Source organism: Triticum urartu, chromosome 3A (assembly GCF_056163025.1).
Source record: "Triticum urartu cultivar PI428250 chromosome 3A, HENAU_Tu73, whole genome shotgun sequence".
In the NCBI taxonomy this organism is placed as follows: Eukaryota; Viridiplantae; Streptophyta; class Magnoliopsida; order Poales; family Poaceae; genus Triticum; species Triticum urartu.
The window spans coordinates 535076165-535090317 of record NC_141875.1 but is presented as its reverse complement, the minus strand read 5'-3'; positions in this window follow the sequence as shown (position 1 = coordinate 535090317).

The window sequence follows — 14153 nt, the reverse complement described above, 5'->3', positions numbered from 1 at the left end:
TAACCCTCGCCTTCATTTCCCCTAGGCTCCTGAACAACATAGCAAATGTCTGATAGTCTGGTTTTAAAACCATGCATATCTTGACGACATTGAGCAATGTTTCTCCTTGTTTCACAAAGGGTCTCTATTAGGGAATGGACTTGTGTCTGGAGCGCAGATACAAAATTGCTTTGAGCTTGCATATCTTGATCATGAGGCAGTTTGGACGATATTGCCTTAACAACCAACCCAGTATTACGCGGGAACGTGCTTTTGGCACTGTTAGTGGACAGGTACTGACCCACTGCAGCAAGAGCTGACATTGCAGTTATAGTTGCCTCGCCACCTTCAGAAGGTGGCGGTTCCACCATTTTTTCCATAGCTCGCTGAAAAGTTGAGGTTTTACATTAGTAGTACCAGAACAGAAGATATTAAGGAGGCAGCAAAACCAAACAAAATAGCTTTGGTCTATATACAAAACTTATTCTGGTGAACCCATGTAAAATATTAGTTGTATTTTATTGCAAAGTACATAATAAAACCAGGTTCCAAACATATGACCATGTACCATCGCTAATGTATTGTCTATTTCTTCACATTGTATTGAGGGCTAAGGATAAAGAGACGAAGTTTATAATACGGTAAGCATAGTATGACATCATTCATATCACAAAACAACTGAGAACAGACAAACATGCAATTGTAACGTTGTGTGGGCAAGTCCAGCACGGAAGTAGATTACGGGTCAAGATCAAAGGAACATCACTCCTCTCTTTTAAACCTTGTAAGGTGCAATGATACGCTAAGACAATTGTGGATGAAATTGAAAAGAGTAATAGACATTGGCTGCAAACCATGCAGTTCAAGGCACAAGTCAGAGTAAGTAGTAGTTAAAAGGCATGAGGATTAAGGACTTACAACAGCGGCTTTGACTGGTGTAGTCATGCCCTTCTTCTTGTTGGTGTGACAGTCCTTGAAGATTTCCACATCATTTGGTTCAGGTACTTTTTGGTCCTTGCGGGCTTTCCTCTGCATTTCGAACAAGTCAATATAGATCTGATAATATGGTACAGCGAAAAGAGTGAAACAGCAGCTAATTACAAGAGCCTCGCAGTGTGCAATATAGCTACGAGATCCTGTCGTCTGTTGGAATTTCACTTTCGTACGGTTGGCCTTGTTCTTTGAATAGTTCACCTACAAGAAGATAGATTTGTGTGGCACATGCGTAAATAGGACTTCAACATGTGATCTGATCACATATATATAATATACCTGATACTTCGGATCAGACCAGTGTTTAACAAGGCCCCTCCAGTCTTCATCTGATGTATTTTCCACTGGAGATGTTTGGGAAAGTTCACTTTTAGCCTTGCCTTCAAAGTGAGTTTTCCTCAAGTTATACCGATACTGTCGCAGAGCAGACTTGAAAACATGGGTGCAAGCTTGTCTGGTTGCATCATCTTGGCTATCCAACTTGAACCTCATCTGTTGAAAATTATGGGAGTCTCATTATCAGCAACCTAGAAAGTATGGGATAGAGCAAGACGATATTACTAGTTTCCATACATAACCATACTTACAGATAAATGGTCGAGGAAGGTGTTGAACTGGGTTTCGTCTTTGTCATTCCTGTACTGAATCCATGTTGGGAGGATACATACATGACACCTAACTGCAACCGCTGCCTCTGATACTAACTTGGCTGACTCGGTAGCATCACGTGGCCTTTTTAAACCTGCCTCAAAACGGATCTCCATTCTTCCTCCTCTAGATTTAGTTAACCTATTGAGCATTATCCCTGATGTTTGTTTCCTCTTGCGCCTAGGTGCTAGTCCAACAACGAACATAGGAAGTGTTAGTGTACATCAAACTGTGAGACTACATATAAATAAGCATGCAACTGTAACTTGACTCCAGCAACTACCTTCTTGCTGTTGAAGCTCACAAGGTTCATCTGATATTGCCAACTCGTCTTGTGTCAAGAGTGCTTGGGAAGTAGTGTCAGGTGGCAAGGGAGCTTGGGAACGTGCTACTAGCTCAGTTGACGCACGAGTAAGTCGTGCAGCTGGTAGTACTGTGGTAGGTGTTTCAAGAACTAGGGTTGTCTCTGCTTGTTTGGTGGCAGCTATTTGTTTCTGTTTGGCTTTTTTTGCAACTCGTGTAGCATGGGATGCTGTGTTTGTAGAATTTTCCGCTGGACTTTGACCTTCTATTGCACCATCAGTACCAGCAGAATCTGCAGGATTCATCCGCTTCTCATTCCCTGCCATTCTGTGTTTCTTCCTCTTTCGCTGTGCTATGTTAAGTCAAGCTGACAAGAAAAACGAATAACAGTTTAGATCTTCAGAAAAAATTGATGCATGATGCAGACGAACTGAACTTTGATGTTAGACAACCACATGATAGGAGGATGTAATATGTATGAAAAAAAGGATGGAAGAGATAACTAGAACTATGATGTGTAAACTAAGAAGAAGACATTTCACCAAATTAGAAACAATGCAATGGAAGGTAGACACCATATGAAAGATGCTACAAATATCGCTCTTCCAAGTTAACAGTGTCTCATCATAAATGGCGTTTAAACAAATGTGAAGCAGTACAAGAAATAAATCATATGCAAGATGCAAACAACATCACACTACCATGTTAGAGGTCTCTCGTCATTAGTGCCATTGCATATTCACAGCATTGCATATTCACAGCTTATGATGTGTAAACTAAGGAGAAGGCATTTCAACAAATTAGAAGCAATGAAAGCTAGACACCATATGAAAGATGCAACGAATATCACTCTACCAAGTTAAAACTGTCTCGTCATAAGTGCCATTTCAACAAATTAGTAGTACAAGCTAGAAAAGAATGTGAGATGTAACCTATATCACACTCCGAAGTCAAACGTGTCTTATGATAAGTGATTGTTGCAGGTTACACAACAGTAGTAATTTGATGTAAGAACATGGTGTGATAGACAGATATTGTATGTTCTAGAAATAGGAACACGTGTCTTATTCAAGTATAATGTGTACAGTAAGCAGATGGAATTCAACAAAATTAGAAGCAATACAAGCTAGACATCACACATAACATGCAACCACATATAACAGTGCTAAGTTAGAGGGAGCACCGGTGATGCTGCACTAGGGGAGACGTGCTCATCATAAACACAGCTTTGTTGAGTGTCTATGCATGTGTTGTCTTGGAAATCATCTTGGGGTGTGGAGGAGTAGAAACTGTAGAGGCCCTCCGTTCGGAAGGAGCACCTTTATCCGTTGCCTTGCTAACTTCCTTTCGTTTTATTGATTTTGAATTGTCAAGTAAAACCGACAAGAAAAAAGCAATAAAATTCTCTCTTCAGAACTCATTCATGGATGATACTGACAATCACTACTTTGATGTAAGGCAAACACATGATACCAGGATGGAATATGTACGAAAAACAGGACGGCATGGCATGTTCACAACTATTTGTGTAAACTAAGCAGAAACCATTCCATCAAATAAGAAGCAATGCAAGCTAGACACCACATGAAAGATGCAACCAATATGACTCTGCCAAGTTAAAAGTGTCCCATCATAAATGGAATTTCAACAAATTAGAAGCAGCGCATGCTATAAATCATATGAAAGATGCAACTAATATCGCACTGCATATACTAAAGGTGTCTCGTCATGTTGATTGATGCGGGATACAAAAAAACAATAGTTTTATGTAAGGACATGCTTAATAGACAGATGTACTATGTACTAAATACAGGAAGGCATGTCACATTAATAGGTATAATGTATAAGCTAAGCAGACTAGCACATGCAGTTTAACCAGATTGGAAGAATCACAATCTAGACACCATATGCAACATGCAACCACATATCACGCTGCCAAGTTAGAGCAAGCACCTGCGATGCTAGTGTATGGGAAATGATGTAATCAACTACAGAGCTATGTTCACTATCTTCATCTAGCATTTCTGTTTCTTGAGAATCATGTCGGGAGGCTGACGCTGCATTCTTTAAATGAGGAGTAGTCCCCTTGCCTGTCTTCCTCGTCATAAGTGATTGATGAGGGATACACAAGAACATTAGTTTGATGTAAGAACATGGTTAATACACAGATGTACTAGTATGTACCAAAAACAGAAAGGCATGTCATATTCAAAGGTATAATGTGTAAGCTAAGCAGATGCAATTTAACCAAATTGGAAGCAATAGAAGCTAGACATCCGGCTGGAGTGGTGAGCATGATCATCTAGGACCTGACAGCCTGGTGGGAGGCGGGCTGCTTCGCCACCATCGTAGCTTTTTAGTTGGCTTCCAGGTGATGCCTATCTTTGCTGGGCTTGTCACTGGCTCGGCCAGTGCCCTGACTAGCTATTTGTCTTCTGGTGCTCACGGGATGGTGGTTCATGTAAAAAAAATATCTCTCCTTATCTTACCGACTTCGGCCTTTCGAATACAAGCTAGACATCATATGGAACATGCAACCACATATGACACCGCGAAGTTAAAGCAAGCACCTAGGATGGTGGTTCATTGCGAGCGAGGTCATCAACTCCAGAGCTATGTTTACCGTCTCCATCTGCTGACACTGCACCCTTTATAGCGCTGTAACGTGTCTTGCCTACCTGCATACGAAGCTGGAGCGACTTCTCTCTTTTCTTTTTGGCTTCTCTCATGGCAGCAGAGTCTGAAATACCCTTGCATAAAAACACAATAGTGAGAGTAAGGGTGAAGTGTGTGCAGAACTAGTGCACTGTAAAAGTAGCAGATAGCAGGTGGCCGCAAAATAAATGACAGAAGACATATGATACCTCTACAACATTGCATGGCAAACAAAATTAGATTCTACACCGTATGATTTTGTAATATATGAGCACAGGATATGCAGGTACTCCTCCAGCACACCACCACATGTGGTCATATCTGAGATAACAGTCGACTGAAAATAAATAGGTCAGTCGATTTTTTTAATGAACCGTTCGATCTATAAGGAACGGGCAGATGGCCTTCGTCTACCTCCCGCCAGTCACTGTTGACGATCTTTCTCGAACCGCCAGCGACCACCGGCCCAGACCCCTGCCTCCGCCGCCCCGCCCTCCCATCGACCTCACACCACCGCCGTGCTTAGTAGCGCCCCCAGGCCATCCCTTTAATCCCGGCTGACCTCCAGATTGGGCGCCAGTAGCTCTAGGCCGCACACACCCCTAAGATAAACACCAAGGCGCTGCTTCCCCGGCGTAATAGGCGTACTAGCGCCTGTTACGCCGGGGAATGCTTCTGTTAATTGGGAATCAACTGGCCAGAAATTGAAATTCAGGGGGGCGACGGACCTCTAGCTAAGGTGAAATAGTATATGAGGAGAAACCTTGTGCTTCGCGAGTTACTAGGAACATCTAGTATCAAGAAGAAGCGGTCAACTAGTGTCTTCTATGGGATGAATACCGTGCAAGTAGAGACGTAAGATTTGCACGAATAAGGGAAGAGGAGTACCTTTTTCGGTTGCCGGTGTGATCACCTCCACATGTCGCGCCGATCTTCTTCTTTTTACCGGGGAAACCGATGCTCTGGAGGGTGCAGGCTTGGATGAACCCATGGCCAAATTGTTGACTGTGTTGGCATCGCCGTATGCCAGCGGAGGGGAAGCAGATCCGAGGCGATGAAGGACGGCGTAGCAGGAACAGCTCCGGTGCGGTGGAGGGTGGCGAAGTTGGAGCGGCAGCGGTGAGGCGCAGGACGGCATGGTTGAACTGGCTCGGGTACAGACGGCTCGGCCTCGGCTTCAACTACTAGCCATGGAGGGCGTTGCGGTTGAGGTTGTGGTGGACGACGACGTCGGGGTATCGACTCCGGTGTGATGGAGAAGGGCGGTGGTTGATGGGTGGGATGGGGTGGCGGACGGAGGACGCCGGGGTTTCGCAGCTGGTGGAGAGGTAGTTTTGGCGCCCACGGAGTACGAATGGGGAATCAGAAGGGTGGGGGAACCATGTTTCGGTCTGGGACGCACTTGTTTTTGGCTTTTTTAAACAGAAGATGGGACGCTCTTGTTTGAAATTTGGGGAAAGTGCAAACTTTGCCCCCCTCTTAAATTTCGGACCTACTGCGGGTCGGGGGTAGGATGGTAATCCCAGGTGTCCCAAATAGTGGGCAGGAGTGATTTCAGCCACGCGCATGTGTGCTTAGGTGGCCATTGTGTATGAATGTTTTTCAGATGCGGTTGCGTGGCGTCTAGATGAAGCTACAAACCTACCCCGGTTTAGACCTTTGGACGTCGGGTCGGTAGGTTTCACGGGCCGGAGTTATTAGAAAAGTAATTTCCTTATACTACCAAACATTGGTCTCACGCGGTTTTGAGCGAGTAGAGGCTCTTTGGCGCTTCGTTCGAAATTTTGAAACACAAGCATTCACGTTTAGAGTACTCTTGAACTATGAGGATTGACCTAAATAGACAACGTTATATTTGACCTTGTATGTTTGAAAACCTCATTAAATTATCCGCTTCTTTTTGAAATTTTGACACTTGAAAATCCTATAACTACGATTATTTTGGAATGGAGGAGCTAAATTTGAATCTATTTTGTACACGACTACATATGCTTTATGTACAAAATCAGAGCAAAGATTGGTGCCCCCATAATTTAGGTATGGTTTACAAATGCCATGATATCAAATTCAAATAATTGAATGGACTTCATGTTGAATTCGGTTTTTTTAAACCACCTTAAGTTGAATTCAAATGTATGCTAGTTCATAGGTAGCTATTTATAATGTCCATTGTGTAACCTTTCGTATGTATAATGTGCTTTACACACACAACATGAACTATACTCACGTTTATATTCGATTGCTAAAGCGATGCATTGTCTGGAGTTCAAAATACTAACTATGTGGATCAATTGTGTCGAATAATAACATAGACATGCTCAAATTCGATAGAATCTAGATGTCTGATGGATCAATTACCGCTCCTTACGCGAATTGCAAATATCATGATCCCATCATAATATTTGGATACAATTTATATCTTTAATCAATGTGTAGAGCAGTCTTTTACGTGTAGTTTCACTCTCCATCAGTGGTATCTCACACATGCTCACACACTCTCTCTTGAGGTGTCTTTCTCGCACACATGCTCTAGATATAACCCTCCCTCTCTCTCGTAACCATTTACAACTGTTTCCACTAACCTTTATCACAAGCACTCTTCCTCTCGCAAACATACACACGCACAATCCTCATCAACCCTTTCTATATACATGGACCTGCCTACGTGTCTCATGTACGCACATTATCTTTACGCATGTCTCTCACGCATTGTCTCACACCTCTCTTCCTAATCGACGAGTATGATTCTAGCAGAGCATTCTGTAGGATGCCCCTTAAAGTTAGGTTGGATGAATAGTAATATCAGAGATAAAGGGGTTACCTTAGTCCGAGAACCTAGGGTTACAAATCTTAGCCGGCTTTGTCAGTGGACACAGAGTCCTTCACAATTCTGCTATCTTTGTCTTGTACGACTAGTCATCCATGGGTCTTCCTAAATGCGTCACGGGCCGACCAATGTGGCGCAAGACAGAACCGAACGAAGGACCTCACCTCGACCCACCGGACCTCACGCGGTGACACACCCTCTGCCCCCACGTCTCATTATCTTCTCACACCCACACATACCAACACAAACACCACACACACAGAAAATTTCTCCTGGTGCCTCTATTCCCTCCCCCCTTGCATATAAACACTCAAGGGAATGGAATCTCTTGTCGTGACGTCATATTCGTCTCTCTCTCTCTAGACCACTCTCATTTATCGTGCTATCTCTCCCACGCCCCCCCCCCGTCGGCCCCTCTATCCATGCCTCTCTCAAATACGTAATACACACACATACCTCTCTAGGCCCCGCCAAATGCATCAACTACACATTCACACATGTTACATCACGTACCCCATTGATCTAAAAAGCCCTCTCTTCACGTTTATTTCGCATACAACATTCCTTTTGAATAAAGTGTGGCCAAAAAATTATTTTAGAGTTTCTACATATATACAACATTACCAAGTTATATGGAGGAGTATGAACGCTAATTTGCATTGCATGGTGCCCACAATGATATTTATTCCGCACTGTGAATTTGTATATTTTTATACTATATACAAAGTTAGTCATAATAAAGAGAAATTAAGAGCATCTCTCTCTCCATCGCATACCCCCCCCCTGTACGCCTCTTTCACATATGCACACAAAACTATCTCCAGGTCCTCTAAAAGTAAGCTCCCAGAAAATTCACGCATGTTTCATCTTTCTCTCGCGATATATGCAATGACAATCATTGTATTTGAAGCGAAAGCACGATACGTACATTGGACTTCAAAATCCACTCATTACGGTCACCATTTACGTTTAGTGGTTATTATACAGTCACGGGCTCACCGTACAACTCTGTATTTGCTCATGACATGACTAGTTGACCAGTTAAACGCTCCACGTGGCACCTCTAGTGTTTCATCACATTATCTCACTACTGTCGTGCCCACCTGTCGACTTGTATCTACTCTACATCTACACTCTTATAAAATACATAAAATACACTCTTATAAAAAATAGATTTGGTGATGATGGTGTGCCTTCCATCCTGCAATATAGGCCGTCCGATTTATATCTAACGGATAGGAAAGAAATTATGGCAATTTTGCAAAAAGGTACCCACACACCTCTACACATTTGCAAATAAGGCCTTCCCTCGTTCATCCTTTTCTCTCATAAGATAAACAAGTCATACAAATGCATCTTTATGTTACGTGCAATGCACGGGCATCTTGCTAGTAAGAATGAAAACAAACGACAAAAAAATATTTGGACGGTGGTTCGAAGTCATGACCGCGGGCACAGCGGACAAGGTGGCCTTGTATTGGTATGCTGAGCCGTCTGTTTTAACACAGGAGCTGGTGTGGTGATTATACACACATGCACGCATGCACACAAACTGCATCCACGCAATACTCACACAAACACATGCACCCATGCACGCACGCAACACTCACATGTACACACGCAGCACGCACGCACGCAACACTCACATGCACACACGCACACATGCATGCACACACCAGTACACCACACGACCAACACACACTCTCACGCTCAAGTGCTCAACCTACACGTGCATGCGCATACATCAGGCCCTGACAGACACATACACAACCAGGTGATTCCCGCGCACGGGTTGGAGCCTTGTCACGCCTGCGTAAATTTTTGTTTATCTGACCTTTTGCCTATGTGAACTGACAGGTGGGACCCACAAGGAACGTGGTCAATTTAACTAGTCAACATGGCGCCACGCAGACTATTTGGCCGGTCAACAGAGTGCAATCCGATGTTGAACTGTGAGCAAGTGACCGTATAATCACCGAAAAACGTATATAGTGATCATAATCAGCTTATTCTGAAGTTCGGTGACCGTATTACGCTTTTCTCTCTGTAGGCCCTCCAAAACTACATCTCTACATGTTCTCGCATGTTACATCTAACAACTATGCAATACAACACTACTACTACACTCTAACACAATAAATCATATGTGTTTTTAGTTTTATTAGATATCATATTGTTACTTATAACTATTCAGTTTGCATACATTAAAATTGCCTTTGAAATGTATGGCCAGTCTCATCTACCGCGCGGGGAAAATCCCGCCCTTTCCTGTTTAATCGGGTTTGTATTGATGGATCGTGCGAAAAAGCAAAACTATAGTACTATACAGTACAAGTGACAGTTCACTGGGCCATCGTGTCATCTACTCCTCCGTCGTAAGAGTGGAGCGCTCACTTTCATAAATCTTCTAGTCTCTTTCGCCGACATGTGGGACATCAAGCTACCGGGTCCACGTGCCATACCGGAATACAGTGCAGAGCAGCCGGGGTGAAGCACCCCAGTCATGGCGCCGGCGTAGTAATGAGCAATGAGGCGTCAAATCACAAAGCTGCACCTTTCCTGCAGTTAAGTTGGAGGGACGAAGCAACCATCATTTCACTCGTTGCTGAATCCGCTTCTCCCTCATCTTCTTCAACTTAACCATGTGTTGCTTCTGCTGTTGTTCTGCCTCATGTGGGACGCGGATCGGCTTGGTAAAGCACTGACACGTGGGACCGCATGTTAGCAAACCGCCAGGACAACGTCCTCCGAAAATAAGAAGCCTAATCCTAGACTTACAAAGGGCTACGTAGCTGCTACGTATACTTTCCATCTAATCTATATATGCCCCCCTGATTTTCAGGTGGGGTGAGCCTAATCCTCTCCTTTAATCCAATCAAATAGTCCCACATCACATCAGTTTGTAACTTTACGTAAACCATTACGTGGATGTAGCATTGCTCAAATAAGAAACCTCACCTACCATCCGCGCGGCAAAATCACCTCCTTTTTACTAATCTTGATTCTATAATTTTTTAGATCAATATAATTGAGATTTGTATAGATAGCACACAGGAGCAAAACCAAGTGGTACGGTTAAGGGCATCCACAATGTCTAGCCAAATGTGAAAATAGCTTTTGGCATCGTGGGAACCATTGTGGACGGTGTTGCCAAAGCCAAAAAGATGGAACCGAAGCTCCCTGATTGATTGATTGATTGAAGGAATAGAAAAATGCAACGTCTCTCCTCTTTCTCCCATGCTTGGACGCATGTAGTACAGTATAGAGCACAGAGTCTACTCCCTTGTCCCTTCTATCACAAATCACAAAGCAGTGAGGCCTCAAATCACAAAAGCACGGACGAAGCAACCATCATTTCACTCTTCGCTGACTCCGCTTCTCCATCGTCTTCTTCGAGAAACCATCTCACCGCACTAGTACTCCTAGTAGTACTAGTAAAGGACTTCCTGGATGCAAGTAAGGCGGTTGTCTCGGCTTGCAGGCGGCACTTGCGAACGACTTACCGTGGTCTCCCTCAATGGTGTTCTCCGTCGAACGCACTTCGCCAAACCACCAAAAAAAGATATCATCGTCGTCACCGCAATGGGGAAGGAAGTCAAATATAGTCACTACCTCCTTTTTTTGTCACAAGGCTAGCATATCAAAATTACAATTTGCAAAGGGCCACTAACACTAATCGAGGCAAAATTGATGGGGTTAGCAACCAAGGACATTAATACCCCTGCATGCATGCGGAAGTGAGAAGGTTGGTTTGCATGGCGCTGCATTAATCAAGCGATGAGGAGTGAGATGGTTAGCTCTTTGGTATTTGGAAAAAAATACGCATTAATTGACACGTGAAACGAGGATTTGTATCGATTAAATCCCGTGAAGGAAAACCCCGTCTTTCTTTTTTAACACTAGTACTCCTAGTACGTACGTACTTATCCTGTTTGCGTCTAGGCCTTGCATTGCCAAACTTCGCCACACATTTTTGCCAAGCTTGCCTAAAGTTTTCAAAATGAGAAGGAGGTACACTTGCGCACGGCTGTCGCGGTTGCACCGCACCCTCACACGGTCGCTCCTGCACGCCGCGGTCGCACCGCACCCTCACACAGTCGCTCTTGCACGCCGCAAACCCAACCAAGGGAACGCATCCTCACTGACACGTGCTGTCGCATGTGAACAAACCAAACTCAGCCATCCTACCGCTGACACATATTTTTTGTTCATAGAGTATGTTTATCCAACCGCTTGTTGGGGAGTATCCGTACGGCCCGTGCGGTGCTCTGTTGGGGAAGAAGAAGAGGTGAGGAAGAAGGAAAGAAGACGTAGGATATTCATCCAACCGCTTGAAATGGTAGACTGACCCAAGTCAGGTGACTTGCATAAAAAATATATGTTTTTACACAGCAAAAGATCCATAAAAACAACAACATAAAGAAAAACTATCACTGCTCGCGAAAAGAGACGGCCTCATCGTCTTTGGCTCCCAGCGCGAACCAGCCGTCGCTGTCGATGTGTGTCTCCGCACCGTGGTTGTCCTTGGCCTCCAGCTACTCGTTCAAGCGGAGCGTGCAGGCGCTCTGCACGGACGAGAGCACAGCCCGGTTCAAGTCGAGGACATCCGGTTCCGCCTGCAGGAGGGCCTCGATGGCAGCGGCATCCGCGCGCTCCGCGTCGAGTCGAGCCTCCGCCGCCCGGTTCAAGTCCAAGACGTCCGGTTCCGCCTGCAGGATGGCGTCGATGAGAGCGGCATCCGCGCGCTCTGCATCGAGTCGAGCCTCTGCCGCCCGGTTCAAGTCCAGGACGTTCGGTTCCTCCTGCAGGAGGGCCTCGATGGCAGCGGCATCCGCGCGCTCCGCCTCAAGTTGAGCCTCCGCCGCCCGGTTCACATCCACGACATCCGGTTTCGCTTACAGGAGAGCCTCGATGGCAGCAGCATGCGCGTGCTCCGCGTCGAGTTGAGCCTCTGCCTCCCGGTCCTCCTTTAGTATCACCATGTTGAACCACTGGTCCGCCTGCACCATGGGGGACTCGGACGCCGGCACGAAGTCGACGTCCATCGTCTCATACCCATCGGGGGCCTTCTGCGTTGCGACCTCCGCCATGAACATTGGATCGGCTTCCTCCTCCTCGTAGCTTGGCTCCAGAGAACTCGGGGATTGGCCTGCCGCAAAGCGAGCTTGGGAACGGAGGTCTGTGGCGCCGACAGCCGCCGTGATTTCTGCGCGGCGCTCTGGCGTCAGCATCTTGTAGTAAGTGATCTTGCGGCGCACCATGGCTTTCCGGCGAACTAGGGGACGCTTGATGCGGGCTAGGGGATCGAAAGGTGGGGGAATGGGCTGGAGATTTGGTGTGGTTTTAGGACAGTGGCTGGCGTAGGCCGAGCAGCGAAGGTTCTGGTGTGAATAGTGGTTCCGGTGACGACCGGTCAATCGGTTTTGACTGTACATCGCTCTTGTCGCGTTCGCGTTGCAGCCCGGCACGCTGGACCCTCCATGTCGCTCACCGAATGGAACGCGCTTCGTCTTGCATTTTCACTCGCTTGTGGGGCCGTAGTTGAGAGCAAACTGACGTCCCTCCCCCTCCCCCGCCTGCGTCATTTATTATGCCACCACTCCCTCCGTTTTATGCGGAGTAAATAAAAACAGAGGGAGTATACTACGGATGAGGATCCCCTGACGTGGCCGAACCCATTGAGTAACTGACATGCGGGGCCTAGCAAGCATGGGGTCCGCCAGTAAGTGACCGAAAGGGAGGGTAAGGCAGGGATACCTACGTCAGAGGATCCACTTCCACTATACTACTTTGACCAAATGTTAGAGTAATAATATATGACATGCAACTTACACAAATGTTAGAGTAATAATATCATGCAACTTACACAAAGCATACAGGGTCTAATGCCTTTTTCGAGGCTAACTTTGACCAAATGTCAGAGTAATAATATATGACATGCAACTTACACAAAGCATACGGTCAAATTCGTATGTGAAAGTAGTTTCCAATGATATAATTTTCACATTATACATCTCATGTACTATTAATCTTGTCAATAGTCAACTTGGAAACCATCTCGAGTACAAATCTAGGAGTAAGTACGAAACTAACAATATTGATTGGGTGTTGTTGAATGTTGATACCTTTTTGATCAAAGTAGAGATACTTTGACTACACATAAAACTTATATGTAAACTAGAAAGGATAGGAGGGAGTATATTCTACATTCAAAAATGAAACGAACATTGAATACCCTTTATATAATATTTGCGGATGCTATGATCACCGGTTCAAAATTTTGAATCCGCCTTAGGTATCACGTGCCCCCACTCGTTCCCTCTCGATTTCATCTCGGGGTCCGGAGATCTATTGAAAGAGGATTAGGGTGGGTACATGCGAATGATACTCGGCGGAATGTTCAAATGAGGCATGCGGGAGGATGGACTCGACTGGAGGGCGACATGATCGATGGAGAAGAGGGTTGGAGAGGAATGAGAAATAAGCAAATGCCACATGATTATACTTGAACGGATCAAATAAACAATAAGTTATCTCGCTTGGCCTACATAGTGAAAGGCCTAATGCGCAATGCGGAGCACTGACGCTCGAATATGGTCGGGAAAACAGGGAAACTGACATGTGGGGCACACCCGTCGGGACGACGTAGCGCAGACTAGTCCAATGGAGGAGCTGGCCCACGACCTCTTCGCCACCGACAACCGTTCATGTGGGTCATTGGGGCCAACAACGGGGCGCAGCTCCAGCA